This window comes from Lepus europaeus, chromosome 6, assembly GCF_033115175.1.
Source record: "Lepus europaeus isolate LE1 chromosome 6, mLepTim1.pri, whole genome shotgun sequence".
Lineage (NCBI taxonomy): Eukaryota > Metazoa > Chordata > Mammalia > Lagomorpha > Leporidae > Lepus > Lepus europaeus.
In genome coordinates, this window is record NC_084832.1 from 10,375,867 (window position 1) to 10,397,519 (window position 21,653).

Here is a 21,653-nt window from a genome sequence, read left to right on the forward strand (position 1 = left end):
TTGTCACAGCCATTGCTAACACTACGGAGTAGGTTAAGGCTTTCCTAATAAATCCTTTTAGTTTGACAAAATGGCTTCAGAAAAAGAGACAAAATGAGCGTTTCTCCCACCCATGCCTGGTCAACACAAAGTGCTTTGATTTATACTGGCTATGGGACATGGGACAAAAATGCTGATTGGATGAAAATGGCTGAGACTGTCCTTTGGAGAGAATTGTAACAAAGAGCTGCCAGCTTGAACTAAAAGACAGGGATGGACATTTCAAAAGCCATGTGTGTTAGGAAACTGGGGCAGTTTTAGCCAGGTGGCCGCATGGCCCAGCAACCTGAGCCAGGCTCCACCCCCATCCTAATGGGATTAGCTGCTCCTGCTTCCCTGCCCGCCCTCAGGCAAAGTTTTAAAAGGGCCTGTTCCTGAACAGGTTCTCTCTTGGTTCTGCTCTCTTGGCCCTTCTCCCCTGCACTCTCTTGGTTCCTCTCTCTAGCCTCCTCTCGTCTCTTGCTTCTCTCTTGGCTCTCTCTCGGCTCCTCTCATCTCTCCTCTCTCTCTTCTCTCCTTGCTAGCTCCTCTCCTCTGTTTCTCTCTTAGACTCTCTTTCTCTCTTTTTCCTTCCCGTCGGGTGTTCCCCAATAAACCCTTTCCCTTACTCTGGTGTTCGGTGTGTTTTGTGACAGCTAACATTAATATATAACAGTGTGGCCAATCATTTATAAGGGAAGGAAGTTGGCTAAGAGAGCTTCCCAGTCCTTCCATGCTCTCTCAAGTTGTGTAAAATGGTAATATAAAAAAGGGATGGGGGGAGGGACAGAGGAAGGAAAAGAGTAGAATTCTAAGAATATAATAATATCTATGAACTATATTGAATCTGTTAAAACTGAGCAACTAGAAATAATTTTTACAAAGGAGATTTCATAGAGAGTTAAGCCAAGGGGCACAGGGAACAATGGACTGGGTAGGTCCTTCAGGGAGCTCAGTGTACCTCACCCCCAGATATGAGTCCCTCGTGACATACACAGGAGATCTTTGGGATTGCTATTACCTAGTGGCTTCTGTCTCCTACTGCTGCTCTTTTGAAATAGGAGAGTGTATTGGTGTTATCCTCACTGTCTTTTGGAAATGCCGCCTTCTCTAGTTACCAAGTCTTCAGATCAACAACCACATCTAGATGTGATGTAGGTTTAGTGTATGCCACTCTGAGATTCTGAACTACAGACAATGACGGGATGGACTTTTTTTTAAAGAAATTCCTTTGAGAGAAGATGAGTGTGCCTTGCACTGAGAAGGGAGAAGGAAACAAAAATAAATTTGGTGTTCTTTATGGTGGACTCAGAGAAGATGCAGGACCAATGATCACTCCCTGGTTTTCAAATCTACCAAACTCAGGTGTGGTCATGAAATGTGAGTTAGGCAACAAAATGTGAATGACAGTGATGTGTGTAATTGTTAAGAGAAGGTTCTATAGTATTTCACTTTACCGTTCTCTTCCCCAGATTTCAACTGTAGTTACTAGAAATATTCAAGTACTCTGTCAAACTAAGTTCTTTCCTGAAGACAATGAAATTATTTGTAAAACTATTGTGAAGCAAAAGATGACATATTCCTTTGAGGAAGATATTTATCTTTTTTTGGAAACTATAAAAAAACATCTACTTGTTGATTTGAAGCTTGTTCAGTCATTCTGTCCATGGAAACCATCCTTGTTTTCTGAAGTAGAGTCTTTCATGACCCAACCATTGCCTTTTGGGGACTCTCTGGCCTCACCCAGCGAGCTCTGGGTATTGCTGCAAGTATAATTCAGCCTTTGAGCTGCTACTTCCTCTGACAGATGCCTCCAGGAAATAAAAAGTGCTATATACTGGGCAAGAGTTTCACACTGATATTTAGGATTCTTGGCCCCATAGTTTCTTATTTCTTTATTGAAAGGAAGATTTCTTCAGCTGTAAAATTAAAATAAATTATCTACCCTTCCATTACTAATAAGGGAAGTAAGATTTTGATCTCTATATTTTCAGGTTCCTATGGAGGCACTCATTCTGTTTTTCAAGAGCAGACGACATTTGGTTTCTTTGGGGGGTTCAGATGCTTTTTCTCCTGCTTGAAAATTCAGACTTCAAGTGTAGGCACATTAATCCAATGGAGACTTGATTGATTTTATTATATTTTATATAACTATTATATATGAATATTTTTAATCAATTGACTTTTAATACAAAGGGACAAAGGAAAGACACAATTTAAAAATACAAAGCAAATGAAAAATGGAAATGGCTGATTTTATTCTAGGGTAGCCGGATTCCAAAACACACCAATAAGATGAGCATGTGAAACATAACTGAAAATTCAAGAGGTCACTGATAATAATATTACAGACATTACTCAATGTTTTTCTGAGTAACTTCCTAACTGCATTCACTTCCTCTTATTTTTGGGAGAGAAGTTTCTGATAACACTATTAATCTGTATATTACCTAAACCAATGATTCACTATCTGTTACACAATTATGTTCTAAACTTCCATCTAAATTCCCTAACACACGTACGACTCAATGTCCAGTTTGTCCCTAAAGTCAGTAGTTCAATGCCAAGATCCCCTGATGTCATTTCCCCTATCTATCTCAATGACTTCATAAATATCTGATTGCCTATTTTAAATTCTCAACACCTAAAGTGATTTCTCTTCCCTCAATAAAGCACTGACATATAATCTCTTTTTTTATTTGAGTTTACTTTTATGCTTATTTGAAAGCCAGGATGGAAACCGTATTCTTTTCTAAGCCAAAACCACCATTTCCTCCTCCAGGAATTCCCTCCTGATCTTATTCATGTGATTTGAATGAGTATTGCCATATTTTACACACACTATACCATGACTGTTTTTAGTGGTCCCAGGGATGGTCAACTTGTTAGGAAGTCAGATATGAGCTTATGTGTGTGTGACAAAGGCCTATGTCCAGCATCTGCATCTGCATCTCAAAGTCATCCTGATAACGTTTCAGGGGCAGCCCAGTATTCCCATCCTGCCCTGCCCCCTCCTACCCCATAACCTGCCAGGTGGGGGTCCCTGCCCCTTCTGCCTGACAATCTTCCACAATCTGACAATCTTTCAGATGCAGCCCAGTATCTGCATTTCAAATACCCTGCTCCGGACCTGCTCTGGATCCCTGGGTTAGGATGGCACCAGCTAGGCTTCCTCCTGTCTGATACCTTCAGGGGAAAACTCAGATAGGAGCTTCTTAATATTTACATCCATAAAATCCTTTGTTTTGGGAGGAAACCTGTGAAGACAGACCCATCTTAGCCACGCTCAGCCCTCTGCCTCTATGCTGAGTTGCCCACCTGCCTGCCCAAGTGTAATCTCTCCACTCAACCATGTAACCTTGCTCCTCCCCCCAGTCCAAGCCACTGAGCACTCTCTCTCTCTGGTCCTGTCTGGAGAGGTGCCCATTTGTGCTTACGGATGTCCTTTTCCCTAATAAACTTTGTTACCTTACTTTCCACTACTCTCTCACACCTGAATTCTTTCTTGCATGAAGACAAGAACCCTGCCATTCACTGGTAACAAACAGATCTAAGCTGATAAGTCAAAGCATTTTCCAGGAATTTCTAAAATTGGGTCTGGACAATCAGTCTCAAGCCTTCTGTAGTGGTGCAGTAGTGGGATGTAAGACCGAGGGTCTTCCAGCAGCCATTTTTCCCAACCTTCTCAGGAAGCTGCTCTGGAAGATAAAGCTGATACATTGAGGAACAGAGATAGCAGGGTGGAAACCTCTTTTCCTTTCAAGCTTGAGTGTAGTTTTTCCTCTTCTCATAGTTAGTGGAATCAGTAGTTAGTTTTGTATTGAATAATTTAAAAAATTCGACCCATGTGAAATATTTGATGGCAAATGGATAGTCTGTAGTTGGTCAATATATGGACACTAGAGCTTTAAGAAAAGTAGTTCATAATGTATAGCCAGTATTAGAAGAGGATATTAGAGACGTTAGAGCCAATTTTCGCCATATTGATCAGAAAAAAAGATACATTTCCCTTCTTCCATTTTCTATTTGTGAACAAATACTTATGATTAAAGGATGGTGAAATTTAGGTGGTTAAATTTAGATGTTTAATGTATCTGGAATATTATTTTATATATTGTTATCCTTTATGTCACAGTCTCATGACAGGGATGCAATATAAAAACCGAAAACCAAAACTTCATAGCAACCACCAAAAATCAAATTGATATTTTCATGGACCAGAAGTAGAATAGAAACTCACAGTGGGAGTGGAGACTGTAGCCAGAACGGAGCTCTGATTGATCAGGGCAGTTGAGACTTTTGTTGTTGAGAAATGAGATGACCTAGAGGCCAGCAACTAGGATGGGATTCCCCATTTTGCCAGTGTACTCTGAAATATAGTTGCGCTTGTTACCACCTGAGGCTTTAATAGTAATAGGCTTGGGGAGGGGCTGAGGAAGTAAACATGAGTCCTCATGGCCAGGTATTATGTTGGGAATTTAATGTGCATTACCCAGAGTGTGACTGGATGCTGTGAGCACCAGAAATGCTGTAGTTTCTGTGCTGGACTGATCTTGGGGTGTGGTGGCAGTCAGTCACTAAACATAGTTGGAGTCAAAACAGATAAGGAGCAAAGCAGCCTAAAAAAGGGTCCATCTGCTCACCTCCTTAAAGCCAAAATTCTACCACATGTCTAAATAAAATACTAAGACTACTAATAAACTCAACAATCAGAATATGAATTACTCTGTGTTCAACTTAGTTCATGGAATGATGCGACAAAGACTGTAGAGAAGCAAAAATATAACCTACATCAAGCATGAGCAAGAACTCATGATCCTAAGGTATAAAGTCAGAAGGCATCTGGGGCAGGAATTTGACCCAGAAGTTCAGATACCAGCATCCCACCTGTGAGCGCTTGGATTAGATTCCCAGTTCAGCTCCCTGCTAATACAGATCCTAGGTAGCAGCTATGATAGTCTAAGTAAATATGGTCCTGCCCTCATGTGGAAGACCAGGATTGAGTTTTCTGTTCCAACTATAAGTTCTACCCAGGAAGAGGGGCATTGTGGGCATTTGGGCAGTGAATCAGCAAATGGAAGATCTCTTTGTATCTCAGATTATTTTAAAAACATTTTTTTAAAAGAAAGTATAACTATTTCTTTTGGAATTTCCGTTTAAAAATGGAGAGAATAGCAAAGAATAAATATTTGAAGAGATAGTAACAGAATTTTGGAATGGAAGATTTGCATACACTGACACGAATTTAAGCCTAATAAATGTAACTCTACTCCTAAATACACCATAGAGAAAATGTAAATCATCTACAAGAACAAGAAACATCCTTAGTTACCAGAGAGCCATATAGGTTATCTACAAGGGAAAGACAGATTATTAACAGAATTTTCATCAGCAGCATACAGATTAGGAAGCAATGAAATGAGAAACAAAAGTCTACCTGAATTTTATACCTAGCCAAACTATCAAGAGTAAGACAAAGCAAGTATTAAGGAATTTCCAGCCATTGTGATTGACTAAAAGGCTTATTCAAAAGTATTCAGTAAGATTAAAAGTGAATCTGGGGGAATGTGTTCGGCACCAAGATCGTCACCATGAAGTTCAACCCCTTCGTGACCTTGGACCGCAGCAAGAAGCGCAAACACCACTTCAATGCGCACCATCGCACGTGTGCAGGAAGATCATGTCGTCCCTGCTGTCCAAGGAGCTGTGGCAGAAGTACAACGTCCTCTCCCTGCCCATCTGCGAGGACGACGAGGTCCAGGTGGTCCAAGGACACTATAAAGGTCAGCAGATTGGCAAGGTATGCAGGTGTACGGAAAGAAATACGTCATCTACATCCAGCAGGTGCAGTGTGAGAAGGCGAACGGCACAACCGTCCACGTGGGCATTCGCCAGAGTAAGGTGGTTATCACCAGGCTCAAACTGGACAAAGACCGGAAAAAAATTCTTGAACGCAAAGCCAAGTCTTGACAAGTTGGAAAAGAGAAAGGCAAATACAAGGAAGAACTCATTGAGAAAATGCAGGAGCGAACAAAACCTTTTTTTTTTTTTTTTTTGACAGGCAGAGTGGACAGTGAGAGAGAGACAGAGAGAAAGGTCTTCCTTTTGCCGTTGGTTCACCCTCCAATGGCCGCCGCGGTAGCGCGCTGATCCGATGGCAGGAGCCAGGTGCTTCTCCTGGTCTCCCATGGGGTGCAGGGCCCAAGGACTTGGGCCATCCTCCACTGCACTCCCTGGCCACAGCAGAGAGCTGGCCTGGAAGAGGGGCAACCGGGACAGGATCGGTGCCCCGACCGGGACTAGAACCCGGTGTGCTGGCGCCGCAAGGCGGAGGATTAGCCTAGTGAGCCGCAGCGCCGGCCTAACAAAACCTTTTGTACAGCTACAGTTGAACTGCAGATTTCTAGCCTTGTGTGTGTCTCTTTGGAACGTCAGATGTCTCTGGAATGTGTTGTTTCCCTGCCGTTTTGTTAATGATCTGGGACTTTGTGAATCTACTTTTTCAATTTTGGTTAATAACTTTGTGAATAAAAATTGGAAATGTTTTTTTTTTTTTTTTTAAAAGTGAATCTGGGGTGGGGGGATATGTAAGATTCAGAAAGCAATGCTGACTGCAAATGTTGATAAAACACATCTACAAATAACTGCTGACCACCCAAATGACCATGAGTTTTCATTGAACTAAGACAAAAGTTTTTACAAACTGTGACAAGATCAAGCAGGAGAAGGGCTGTTTGCATGGGTCAAACTTTGCAGTGACAAGGAAGAGAGAAATACTGAGTGATTATGAGGTCTGTCATTATGGGAAGCAGGGTATCATTATGTTCTTAAAAATGTTTGAAATACATAAAATCTGTTCCCTTTATATCAATACATAAAATTTTTGAATGAATGGCTGTGCTGTTATTTTCTTTTCTTTTTTCTTTTTTTTTTTTTTTTTGGACAGAGTGGACAGTGAGAGAGAGAGACAGAGAGCACAGAGAAAGGTCTTCCTTTTCCATTAGTTCACCCCCCAGTGGTTCACCCCCCAGTGGTCGCTCCAGTGGTGCGCAGCGGCCGGTGTACTGTGCTGATCCGAAGCCAGGAGCCAGGTGCTTCTCCTGGTCTCCCATGTGGGTGCAGGGCCCAAGCACTTGGGCCATCCTCCACTGCCTTCCCGGGCCACAGCAGAGAGCTGGACTGGAAGAGGAGCAACCGGGACAGAATCCAACGCCACAACCAGGCCTAGAACCTGGGGTGCTGGCGCCACAGGCAGAGGATTAGCCTACTGACCCGTGGCGCCGGCTGTGCTGTTATTTTCAATTTGCCCCTCTTGCTTCTGGGAAGTGTTCCGTTGGAGCCTTCATTGTATCTGAAGGAGGCAGCGGTATGAGGTCAGGGTGCATAGCTTTTCTACTTCCAGGTTTGTTCAGATTCTGCCCTTCCAGGACTAGAGGATGGCAATGTCCCTGCTATAGCATCTCTTGTGTTTTCAGAACAATCTTCATAATTTATCCACATGCTAATGTAATATATTTGTAGCTAATACTTTATTAAAATCCTCTCAGATAGCTGACTCCAAGTGAAATATCTGGGACCCTAAATAAGATAGGTATATATCTTTTTAAAGAAAAATAAACTACAAAAATTGAAACCTGTGATTCCTAAGCTTGTGGCAAGAAAGGAGATTCATCATAGTTCTAGAATTCCTAATTAGAGGAATTAGGCAAAAGAAAGAAAGAAAAGGCATAAAAATTAGAAAGGAAGAATTTGTCTGTCTGTAGGCAACATGATCTTATATAAATAAATTTTAAATATTTCACTAAAACTGTCAGAACTAATAAATGAGTTTAATAAAGTTGTAGAAGGTAAATTCAACATGTAAAAATCTGTAGCATTTCTATACACTAACAATGAATTATCTGAAAAATCAAGGAAATAATCTAATTTATAATAGTGACAAAAAGAAATAGGAATAACTTTAACCAAGGAATAGAGGACCTGTAAACTAAGCATTGAAACACAACTGAACAAACCTGAAGGAAACACAGATAAATCAGACATGCCATGTTCAAGGAGTAGAAGAATTAATATTGTTAAAATATCTGTAACATCCAGAGTGGTCTATGAATTCAGTACAATCCCTCTCAAAGTTCCAATGACATTTTTCACAGACATAGTAAAATTCTTAAAATTAATGTGGAATTTTGATTTCTATTGTTTGGTAGTGTATTTTGAAGTCGGATAGCGTGGGTCCCCCAGCTTTATTTTTTTTTTGTTCAAGGTGTCATTGGCTATTCTTAAAATTTCATATGATTAATCAAAATAGCATGGTACTGGCATAAAAACAGACTAATGGAGCAGAATAGAGGGCCTGGAAAAAGCCATATATTTACACGAAGTAGTCTAATTTTTGATATACAATTATAACATTGGAGGGTACAAAGGGTTAATGAAGCTTGTTGCTTGTGAATTGCTGGTTAATTTTTTCACTTTCTGTTAATTCTGATGTGGATGGAGGTGATAGAGAAGAGGTAACAAATGATTTTTTAGCCTTGGAAAAACTAAAAGTCCAAGTTTTATATTTAGCCCCAATTTGTGGAAGAGGTCAAAACCTGTACCACATCCTTACATATCAAAAGCCAGATTCTAAGAGACATCCATAAAAGCCCTTTCTGCGGGTAGCATTGCTTCCCTCTCACTCTCTCCATCTCTTCCAGTCTTTCTCTCGTCCTCTTTCCCTCCCTTCCTCCCTCCCTCCCTAAAAGGTGACAAAAATGGTCAATTTAGGAGAAGAGAGAGAATTAATAGGGGTGGTCTGGATTTTAGAACTTCCATTGATTGCTGTTATGGACTGTGTTCCCCATTGAATTCATTTGTTGAAGCAACCCCAGTGTAATGCTATCTGGAGGTTGGGCTTTTGAAGGCAATTGTAGTCTGGTGAGGTTGTGAAGATGTGGTCCTGGTGATGGAGCAGATACCAGATAGTGAGAAGATGGCCATCTGCCAGCCAAGAGCAGAGGCCTTACCAGAAACAAAACCAGCAGGAACTTGCATCTTTGACTTTCCAGCCAGGAGGAAAATCAGTTTCTGTGGCTTAAACCACCCAGTCTATGGTACTTTGCTATGGCAGACTGAACTGACTAATACAGTTTGTGTCATGCAGACCAAACTGAAATCTTCTAGAGACTGAGAAACATTTTTTGCCAGGCCAGCAGGCTTGCCAAGTTCTTATAAATTGGCTGGCTAAATGCTAGAGATAAAATCAGCAGACGTGTGTAATGCAGATTTGAAAAATTTTAAAAAATAGAGCTATTAATCCTCAAATATGTTAGTTATAGATTAGTGATCTATTTGGCTTGAGTTGAATGTTACTCAGGGTTGACTTTTGTATGTTTAAGATAAATGTTTTTCATGTGCATAAGGTAACATATAATAGATGGGAGAGATGTGCTATTTGAGAATAGACTCTCCCACAAAAAAATTATTTTTTTAAAAGATTTCTTTTATTGCTGGCGCCGTGGCTCAATAGGCTAATCCTCCGCTTGTGGCGCCAGTACCCCGGGGTTCTAGTCCCAGTCAGGGCACTGGATTCTGTCCTGGTTGCTCCTCTTCCAGTCCAGCTCTCTGCTGTGGCCCGGGAGTGTAGTGGAGGATGGCCCAAGTGCTTGGGCCCTGCACCCGCAAGGGAGACTAGGAGGAAGCACCTGGCTCCTGGCTTCGGATCAGCATGATGCCAGCCACAGCAACCATTGGGGGGTGAACCAATGGAAAAGGAAGACCTTTCTCTCTGTCTCTCTCTCTCACTGTCCACTCTGCTTGTCAAAAAAAAAAAAATTTATTTATTTGAAAGACAGAGTTACAGAGAGAGGTAGAGACAGAGAAGTCTTTCATCTGCTGGTTCACTTCCCAAATGGCCTTAACGGCTGTAGTAGAACTAAACTGAAGCAAGGAGCCAGGAGTTTCTTCTAGGTCTCCCACATGGCTGCAGGGGCCCATGGACTTGAGCCATTTTCCATTGCTTTCCCAGGCCATTAGCAGAGAGCTGGATCGGAAGTGGAGCAACCAGGACTTGAACTGGTGCCCATATGGGATGCTGGTGCTGCAGACCAGGCCTTTAATCTGCTGCACCACAGTACTGGCCCCAGAATTTAATCCCTTTTCAATGCTTAGCACTCAGTTTTTAAGGAATAACTAATTTTTTATGTATAAAGTATCATTAGACATACTCTTTGAACTTTATGGTTAATCTTCAAGACTCATCTTTGCAAATTAATTGGAAATATGTACTTCAGGTAGCTGCTTTGTTGACACCTGAGTACCTTAAGGTCCAGAAAACCCTTCAAAATTAAAATATTTAAAGTGTTCATAGGAGTACTGTCATTGAAATTTAGCCTTGGATAGAATCTGTCTTAATGGAGCTGTGTGGTATCATGGGAAACTCTGTGAATTTCAGTTTTCTTCTCAGAACCATATTAGTGCTTGCAGTATTGCTGAAACTGTAGATTAGTGGTTTCTATAAACCTTAGTACTTTATTTCTTTATAAACTTTATTTTATACTTAGTACTGTGCTTGGTACTATGTAAATATCAGGGAGATTTAGCTATCCTCATTATCACCATCAAATCGGGATGGATCTGAGTTAGTTACCTTTGAGTGACTTCAAGTTCATTCCATTATGTCATATTGAAATAAAAAAATTAAGGCTCACATTTTCTGAAAATGGTCTATCACTTGGAGACTTTCTTTGCATTAGAGTGATTTTACTGACGAAATGTATGCTAGTACCTCAGGCATAATGGCCTCCTCTGCTATGGTTTGAGCATGATTTGGCTCCAATGGTCTGCTGAAGTTTATACCCCAAAGTCATAAATTATGATATGAAGAGGACAGAAATTTAAAGCAATTGTGGTGCTTAAGAGGTGGATCTAGTGGGAGGTCCTTACGTCATTGTTGCTGTGTCTTCCAAAGGTAATTCTCTCAAGATTACATAAGTGGAGTTGAACCTCTTTCTTTGTCTGCTTCCTGGTTTACCATGTGATTCCCTGCATGCGATTCATCATTGTCATCTACCACTGTTATCAGATACCAAATCAACGGTGTTACTTGATCTTGGACTTGAATTTCCAAAACTGTGGCTCATACAGGTTTATAAAGAAATAAAGTTAGCTACCTCAGGACTTCTGTTGTAGTAACAAAACATTATTATATCCACTAACTATCCAGTGTGAACTCTCTTGAAGATACTAGATGTATGCAAGAAAACTGTACTCAGCAATGTCTCCTTGCAAAAGTAACCTATCCTGGACCATGGATCTTCCTGGAGGCTCTGTTCCCATTCTGATTCTCAAAGCTGTGCTCTGAAAGATCTTTTCCCAAGCCAGTTGTGTTTCAGGAGCAAAAAAGGTCAACACCGTTCTTTCTGTCTCATAGCTCAGTTTATTCCAATGGCTTTTGAGTAAAGACTCCAACTTAGGTGCAGTCTGTATGTCTTGCTGCTGTGTGGACATGAAGATACATATGAGATTTGCAATGGCTTTATTTATTTTTTTGGTTTTAGTTTTTTTTTTATTGAAGTTTAACACAATGTAGAGAAGTGCTCAATTCACAACTGTTCAATGAATTTTCAAAACATGTATACATCCATGTAATAAACAGAACCTAGAGCAAGAGTAGAAGTTGACACCCCACATTTCTCTACTCATTACTTCCCCAAAGTAAAATTCCTTATCTTAAAGCAGCACACATTAGCTTTGCTTCTTTTGATGTTTATATAAATGGAATTATACAGTGCTACAGTTTGTGTCTGTGTTGTATTCTTTTGAACATTATTGTTTTTGTGAAATTCATCTAAATTTCATATGAACATGCAGTTTTCTTTTGTCATGGCTATATACTGTTCTGTGTGAATATAGCCAAATGGATCTACCCACTTGATGGCCATTAAATAGCTTCTTATTTTCCACGTATAGCGAGTATTGTTAAGAATGTTCTCATACATCTCTTTTGGGAACCTACAAGTACATTGCTTCTGGGTAGGTATAAAGGAGTGGAATACTGAGGGACAACAGATTTTTCCTGTGTTCTACTTCAGCTAATACTGCCAAACGATTTTCCAAAATAGTTGATCCAGTTTACACTCCCACTCAATAGATGAATGTTCTAATTAGTGTTTTCTTGATACTTTGTCATTTTGTTTTCACATTGATAAATAATCATTTAAACTCTTTTCTGGGGTTATATTTGACATCTCTATGTGATTTACATGCTGAGTAATGAGCACATTTTCAAATGTTAATTAGTAATTAAGCTATCCTCCTTTGTGGAGTACCTGTTCACAGTTTCTGCCCACTTTTCCATCATTTTGCCTATGTCTTCCTTTTTGATTTAAGATTTAAGAATTAAAGAATTAAGAATTTAAGAATAAGAATCTTTGCATATAACTTCTCCAGCCACATGAGTTGCCTTTTCACTTTATTAATGGTGAATTGTTGAACAGGATTTTCAGTTATTTTAGTTCATGTGTTTCTTTCATGGTTATTGCTTTTCCTATCCTGTTTAAGAAATGTTTATCTATGCCAAATTCACAGATGTTTTCTTATCTTTATTCTGAAATCTTTATTAGTTTGTTACTTTTTTTTTTTTATAGTCAATCTAGAATTGGTTTTTGTGTATGGTGTGTTGTGTCAGTCTACACTCCCCCACATGTAAAAAACAATTAACCCAACACAATGTATTAAGAGTTTATTGTTCTCTAATATAGGATAGTACCACTTTGTCATAAATCGGATTATAATACAATTGTGCATCTGTTTTGGGATTCTCTAGTTTTTCACATTGATTTATTTGTGTACTATTGCAATGATACCCCCTTAGCTTAATTGCCAGTGTTTTGAATAGGTCTTAATTTCTGATAGTGAAATTCCTCTAGTTCATTATTCAAGATGGCCTTGACTGTTCTTGTGTCTTTATACCTCCACATAAATTTTAGAATCATCTTGAGTATTTCACTAAAAATATACTGGGGTTTTGAGAATACCATTATTATGTGTAAAGCCTTCTGTGTATAGTGACAGCTTTATTGCTTTTTTCTTTTAAAAGGTTTTACATAAGTTAAGCCTCTCCCTACATTTCCAGAGCCCTCACTTAGTTTAGGTCCCTCCTTTCTGTAACAACTCACACTTGGTGAAATAAAGCAAGTACACTATCAGGAAATAGAGAAGAATGAGAGTTATGATGACATCTCTGCCTAAATTTAAAAAATTCATTATTTTAAATGCTAATATTTTTACATATAGCACATGCTCACAATGACCTAAACCTCTGGATAGTTACAGCTTGTTTAGACTTATCGCCAAGGATACTGGTAGGTCCTTCTCTGGATTTGCAATTAATAAATCAAATAAAAATAAAACTTAATAAGTCTTATACTGGAAACCTAGGGAAAGATGAAAGAAAAACATCATAAGAAAAAAAAGTTCAAGGCATTAGTGAATAGTTCTTTTTATGGAAATGAAACCAGGGTCTGGTACACCTCTTAATAGATAATTTGTACTGGATTAACCTTCTTCTAATAACAATGATCAGAGCTGGAGAAAAATGTAGCCAAAAAATGAAATGACATCAGAGAATTATCAGAACAGGTAAAAACTGGAGATGGTATGTCCTGGGAAGAATGGCACCCATATTTTCACAGCTTTTCCTTGAGAGAATTTTGTAGTTTGCCTTGTTGTAATTGAATACAATCTAAGAAGAATTGTTTATATAGACTTGTTACCAGAGAAAGCAAGGGTTTTTATCTTTGCTCAAGAAAGAATTCAGGGCCAGCTCACTAGGCTAATCCTCTGCCTGTGGTGCCAGCACTCCGTATTTTAGTCCTGGTTGGGGTGCCAAATTCTGTCCCGGTTGCCCCTCTTCCAGTCCAGCTCTCTGCTATGGCCCGGGAAGGCAGTGGAGGGTGGCCCAAGTGCTTGGGCCCTGCACCCACATGGGAGACCAGGAGGAAGCACCTGGCTCCTGGCTTCGGATCGGTGCAGTGCACCGGCCATAGCAGCCATTTGGGGGGGTGAACCAACGGAAGGAAGACCTTTCTCTCTGTCTTTCTCACTGTCTAACTCTGCCTGTCAAAAAAAAAAAAAAAAAAAAAAAAAAAAAAAGGAAAAAAAGAATTCAGGCGTGAGACAGAGAGCAGGGGAAAGCAGCATCTCAAGGTTTATTAGGGTAGGGACATCTGTAAGAACGGATGGGCACCTCTCCAAACAGGACCTGAGAGAGAGTGCCCAGCCACTCAGACTGGGGAAGAGCGAGGTTACATGGTTGAGTGGAGAGAATAGACCTGGGCAGGCCAGGCTGGCAGCTCAGCAGAGAGACAGAGGGCTGAGCATGCTGTCTGGTCCCCCTCTCCTCCAGGACAAAGGATGGGGAGTCCTGGTAGAAGGGTTTGTTGGGTGAAAATTAGCAAATCCCAGATTTGCTGGCTCCCTGGCAGAGTAGGGGGGCTTCCCTTAGGGCGTGTCTGAGAAGATTTTATTGCCCCATGTTATTGAGAGAATTCTGGGAGCTTTCGGGGGGAGGGGCGAGGGCTGGCACCACCAGGGAGGTTATCAGGGTCTGGGCAGGACTTTGAAGTGCAAGAAACTGGACTTCTGGAGCTTCCACAGGGAATGCTGGTCTTCGGGCCTTTCTCATACACACATAGGCTCAATTCCTGACTTCCTACCTAACAGACTGAGGGCACATTAACAGGAATTCAGGATAGTCAGTGAAGTCAAAAATTGAAAAGCAAAAGCACACAGGAGAAAACCACAGAGGAAGAAACAACACAATCTGGATACCTACTTTTCTCTGGTGTCGAATGCCACCTAAGCTACATAAATACAGGATAAGATGGCAGGAAACCCAACAGAACACAGCAACAGGAAAGCTAAACAGCCATGCATAGAGTTTATCATCTGCTTGGAGCTACGGAAGCAGAGACTGCAGTTCAAGTTCCACAGATTTCGAGAGGCTTGAAAACCTGGGACCTCAGGTGCACTGTACACTTGACAGGCTTAAAATAACCTAGAGAAATACTATCTGCTTTCCAGAATAAAAGAAAAATCTTGTTGTAAGAATGTAAGAGTATTTAGAGTTTGTCCAAGTTTCCATACACAATGTGTTATCCAATCAAATAAAACAAAGCATGATGTAAAACAGGAGTAATAGACTGGAAACCAAAGGAAATAGCAGGCTACAGAAACAGACCCTTGAGTGGTTCACTTAATGGAGTTTTCAGACAGGAACTTTAAAATAACTGTGATTAATATGTTCAATAGAGTAGGGGATAAAACATTTCAGCGGAGGCTTGGAGCCCAGAAAAAGAATAAAACTGAAGCTCTGTGGCTGAAACATAAAATAACTGAAATTAAAATTGCAGCAGATGGGATTATTAGCAGTACGAAAATGGAAAAGGATTTGTAATTCGGAAGACAAGGCAGTAAACCTTCTAAAGTGACACCCACAGAAAAAAAGATGGAAAAATAAAGAGTTCAAAAGATGTGAAATTGTGAAAAGGAGTTCAAAACAAATAATTAGAAACCAAGAAGAGGGAAATATTCAAGGGAGAGAAATACTGTTTGAAAAAAAAAAATACTTGTGGGACTGGCACTGCAGCACTGCAGGTTAAGCTGCCACTTGAAATGCCAACATCCCATATTGAGGTGCTCATTCAAGTCCTAACTATTCTACTTCTGATCCAGCTTCCTGCTAATGTGCCTAGGAAGACCTCAGAAGATGGCCCAATTACTTGGACTCATGTCAGAATATGGGAGCCCAGGGTGGAGCTCCTGATATCTGGCTTTGGCCTGACTCAGACCTGAAAATTGAAATACAACATATCAAACCCATATGATACAAGTGCAGTCCTGAGAGCAAGTGTGTAGCAGTTAGTGTCTGCAAAACAAAACAAATATCTCAGATTTGTTGCAGTATCTCAAAGAGCCAGAAAAACAAGAACAATTAAACTCCAAAATTGAAACAAAGAAATAATAAAACTCAGAGCAAAAATAAGTGACCTGGAGACTAAAAAAAATATAAAATGTACAGAATGAAGAGTTGATTCTTTGATGAAAAGATAAACAAAATGGATGAATCTTTATCTAGACTAAGAAAGTACAAAATAAGTTTCAAATACAGAGAGAGAATGAAATGGAGACATACCACTGACACCAGAGAAATATGAAGTTTGTTACAAATTACCATGAACACAAATTTGGCAAGAAATTCAATAACCTAGCAGAAATGGACAAATTCTTGGATATTCACATCTAACTCTGATTGAATCATGAGGAAATAGAATATCAAGACAGGTCAAGAATGAGTAGTGAGATTGAATCAGGAATAAAAAATCTACCATCAAAGAAAGGAACAGGATCAGATGACTTCACTGATGAATTCTACTAAACTTTTAAAGAAAAATTAATAGCAATCCTGTTTAAATTACTACAGAAAATAGAAGAAAGGGGGATTCTTCCAAATTAATTCTATTAGGAAAGAATTGCCTTGATACCAAAATCGTATAAGGGCACAACAAAAAAAAAAGGAAGATACAGACCAGTGTCCTTGACAAATATAGATGAAAGATCTGTTAACAAAATATTTATAAATCAAATCCAAAAACACAGTTAAAGGATTGTTCACCATGATCAAGTGGATTTCATCTCAGGGATGCAAGGATGGTTCAACATAAGCAAATCAGTAAACGTGATACACCACATTGACAGCATGAAGGATAAAAATCATATAATCATAACAATAGAAGAAGCAAGGGCATTTGGAAAGATTCAACATCCCTGTATAAGAACTTTGACCAAATTAGGTATAAAAGGAAAATATCTCTACATAAGGCCATATATAACAAGATTACAGGTAGTATCATATTGAATGGGGAAAAATTGAAGGCTTTCTAAGACCTGGAGCAGGACAAGTATGCCATGTCACCACTTTAATTCAACATAATACTGGAGATCTGAGCTAGAACAATTAGACAAGAGAAATTAAAGGCATCCAAATTGGAAAGGAGGAGGGGCCAGTGCTGTGGCACAGCAGGTAAAGCCACTGCCTGCAGTGCTGTCATCCCATATGGTCACCAGTTCGAGTCCTGGCTGCTCCACTTCCTATCCAGCTCTCTGCTGATAGACTTGGGAAAGCAGTGGAAGATGGCCTAAGTGATTGGGCCCATGCACCCAGGTGGGAAACCTGGAGGAAGCTCTTGGCTCTTAGCTTCAGATCAGTTCTGGCTATTGCAGCTGTTTGGGGAGTGAACCAGAAGATGGAAAATCTTTCTCTCTTTCTCTGCCTCTGTCTTCCTGTAACTCTGGCTTTCAAATAAATAAATAAATCTTTTTTAAAAAATTGGAAAGGAGGAAGTCAAGCTGTCACTGTTTGCAGATGACCTGATCTTGTAGATAGGAAACCTGAGGAGCCAGCTTTGTGGTGCAGTGGGCTAAGCAGCCACTTGCAACATCAGCCTCACCATATTAGAAAGTTGTTTTGGGAACTAGCTATTCTTCTATTCCAGCAACCTGGGAAGGTAGTGGAAGATGGTTCAAGTACTTGGGGACCTGTCATTTACGTGGGAGACAAGGTTGAAGTTCCTGGATCCACTTTCAACCTGGCCCAGACCTGTTTGTTGGGGCCATTTGAAAAGTAAGACTGCAGATGGTAAATCTTTCTGTTTCCCCTCTTTCTCTGCATTTGAAATCAATAAATACCCCCCCTTAAAAAAAAGAAAGCCAGAAAGACTCAATCAAAAATTTGTTAGAACTAATGAACATTTTCAGCAAAGTTGCAGGATACAAAGTTAAAGTACATAAATCAGTAGCATTGTTATATACCAATAGTTAATCATCTGAAAAAGAAATTGAGAAAGAAGTCACATTTTCATTAGCTACAAAAACCCTCAGAGCATATCTAACCAAAGAGGTGAAAGATTGCTACAGTGAAAGCTACAAATCACTGATGAAAGAAACTGAAGAGGACATTAAGCAATGTTCATGAATTCGAAGACTCAGAATTATTAAAATGTGCACGAGACCCAGAGCAATTTACAGATTCAATAGAATCCCTGTCAAAATCCCAATGATATTTTTCATGGAACTAGAAAGAACACTTCTAAAATCTGTATGATACTACAGAAGGCCTGACTACCCAAAGTGATCTTGAGCAAAACAAAGAAAGCTGTAGGCAGCATACTACCTGAGTTTAAAATATTTGTATGGCCCTTGCCTGTATTCCCACTGAACTAGGGTGTTTTCACTTGTTGAAATCTTTTTTTTTCTTTTTCTTTTTTTTTTTTTTTTTTTTGACAGGCAGAGTGGACAGTGAGAGAGAGAGACAGAGAGAAAGGTCTTCCTTTTGCCGTTGGTTCACCCTCCAATGGCCTCCGCGGTAGGCGCGCTGCGGCCGGCGCACCACGCTGATCCAATGGCAGGAGCCTGGGGTACAGGGCCCAAGCACTTGGGCCATCCTCCACTGCACTCCCTGGCCACAGCAGAGAGCTGGCCTGGAAGAGGGGCAACCGGGACAGGATCGGTGCCCCGACCGGGACTAGAACCCGGTGTGCCGGCGCCGCAAGGCGGAGGATTAGCCTCGTGAGCCGCGGCGCCGGCCTATTGAACTCTTTATTGAGTGGAGCATTAAGCTTTGGACTATATTGTAAATTAAAAATATATTACCTCAAAAATTTAAAAAGTCAGAAATAAATGAAGAAAGAAAGTGGGAGGGAAGGAGGCAAGAAGGGAATTATCATTATATTCTTAGTATTAAATCTATAAACTATATTGAATTTGTTCTGTTTGTATTACTATCAAAATAACAAAAATGTAATTATCATGCATTTTCTGTGACCCTGAGAGACTAATGTATTAATAACTTCGTTTAAAAATAAAAAAAATTAAAAAAATAGTAAAAGATGCAAAAAGGTCTTAAATAAAAACTTTATAACTGAAAAAATATATCATAAAGCTACCATCATTAAAACAGCATGATACAGGCATAATACAGATGTATAGACCAATGGAATAATTTGGAGGCCCTAGAAATAAACCCACTAATCTTTGACAAAGGTGCTAAAAGCATGCATTGGAGAAAGGCTAGTCTTTTTAATTAATGGTGCTGGGGAAATTGGCTATACACATGCAGAATAATGAAATTAGACCTTTATCTCACATCATTTACAGCAATCAGCTCAAAGTGGATCAAAAGCCTAAATGGGAGATCTGAATCCTTGAGGCTTAGTAGAATATATGAGGAAAACCCTCCAAGATATAGGAATGGGAAAGGATTTTGTGGATTAGACCTCTAAAACAGGAAAAAAGGAAGAAACAGGCAAATTGGATTTTATGAATACAAAGAACTTGTGTACGGCAAAGGAAACAACACAGCAGAAAGAATATGTACAGAATGGGAGAAAGTATTTGTAAGCTACACATTTGACAAAGTATTAGTAAGTAGACTAAAGAACTCAACACAACTGCATAAAACCGAGAATCCAATTAAAACATGGACAACAGATAGAAGCAGACATTTATCAAATGAAGGTGTACAAATGGCAACAGAAGCTTGAGTAAATGATTAATATGACTAATCTTCAGGGAAATGCAGTCAAAACCACATTGAGATATCACCTCACTCCAGTAAGAGTGCCTATTATCAAAAAAGACAAGAAATAACAAAGTGTTGGTAAGGGTATGGAGAAAAGCGAGCTCTTACACACTGTTTTTGGCAATGTACATTAGTGCATCCATGATAGAAAACAGTATGGAAGTTCCTCAAAAAACTTCAATTAGAATTACCCTGCGATTGAGCAATCCTGCTTCTGGGTATGCACATAAAGGAACCTGGAGTTCATCTTTTGAAGAGACATCTGCTCTGCACTCCCATGTTTACTGTAGCACCATTCACAATAGCCATGAATGGAAACAATCTAAGTGTCCATCAACCGGTGAGTGGATAAAGGAAATGTGTAGAAACACACACACACAAACACACAATGCACTACTGGCCATAAAAGATGAAATTTCATCATTTGCAACAACGTGTGGAACCGGAGGTCACTAGATTAAGCAGAATAAGCACAGAAAAGTACTAGATGATCTCATTATGGGATATAAAAACACTGATTTTATAAACGTTGAGTACAATGGTGGCCTCCTGGTTGGCTGTGCATCCTTCCTCTGCCGGCACTCCACCACCGTCATCCCCCAACCTCACCAGACCTCAACATTGGTGTCAGCTAATCTTGAACTTCAACCTCCCAAGCTGCAGAGTCACAAAAATAGGGCCGTCTTCCATCCTCCGCCTCCTCCCCCAGACAGCCACAATACAGCCAGGAGGCTGGAGCTCCAATCGGATCTCCTCTGTGGCGGAGGGGAACAAAGCACTATGCTACCCCCACCGCCTGTCCTGCCTCTCTAGGACGCACCAATGGGAAGCTGAACCGGAAGTGCGGAGGAGCCGGAACTCGGATGCGGATGTTGCAGGTGGCGGTTTAACGGACTTTACCACCGCGAGGGCTCTGGAAGCCGGCGCCTTGCAGTGCTGCAAGAGGATGGATCTGTTTTCAGGGAAGGCGGTACTGTTCGGTGAGATCATAGACAAAGAATAGCTGACCTTGCCTGGGGCTTGGTCAACAAGGGCATCACGTGGTTCTGAGTCTTAACAGCTGAACAGGAATGGACCGAACAGCGTTACAAAAAGGCCCCTTCGGCAGAGAAGACAGGGCTCAGAAGCCCCGGATCTTTGGCTTTTTGACCCCTGAACTCACACCGTTGGGCCTGGGGCTCATGGCCTCAGCCTCAGACAGATCCCAGTGACTACCTGGGTTCTGAGTCTTTCAGTTGGTCTGAGGCATGCTACCTGCTCTCCTGCTTGTCCAGCTTGCACACAGCCTCTCCTGGGACTTCCCAGCCTCCATTACCAAGACTCCTGGCCTATAGCTGAGCACTTCTTGGACCCTGGGGCCTGCAGAAGTGCCTGCACCTGGGTCAGTCCTCCTAGAGGGACTGCTCCATGCCACAACTACCAGAAGGAGAAAATGTCAGCGTGGAAATGTACCAGACCCACAGATACAGTCATGAAACTCAGCAGCACAGGTGACTCCGCTAGGGGCCCAGGCTACTTCTGTACTCTCAACACAGTCTGCTTGTGATCATGTTGTGGACCCTGGGGTAGAATGAACGTGGACCAGCGGAACCTAATGTTCCCATTACATCTTCGGAAAATAGTACCCAGGTAACGTGGATGTTGGGAGATCAAACCCAGTGTCTGCATTTCTGCTGTGCCTCAGCTCCGAGCCTTATCACTTGGGGACCACCATGAAACATTTGTTGCTAGTTGGGAGTTACCTTGATGGTTCTGTCAAGTCATTTTTCCATTTACCTTTTTGGAGACACTCCAAGTACTATATTAGTACCAGCTGAAGCTGGAGCATGCACAGTCCCAGTCCTGAGCCGGGAGGATGCAGAAAAGAACAGCAAGACAGTTGTGATGCAGAACAGCTGTAATCCATCTTTGGGAAGCATTCACTTTACCAACAGATCTGGGGGAAAAAAAAAAAAAAAAGATCATTCACTAAGAACCTTCTCCCCTCCCCCTGGAAACAAGCAAGATAAGACAG

The 21,653-nt window shown here is 40.7% G+C and overlaps 1 pseudogene; it reads left to right on the plus strand.

Annotated features, from left to right (window-relative positions):
• Positions 1-5,609: 5,609 nt before the first annotated feature.
• Positions 5,610-20,642, plus strand: LOC133762033 (large ribosomal subunit protein uL24-like; annotated as a pseudogene).
• The last annotated feature ends 1,011 nt before the right edge of the window (positions 20,643-21,653 follow it).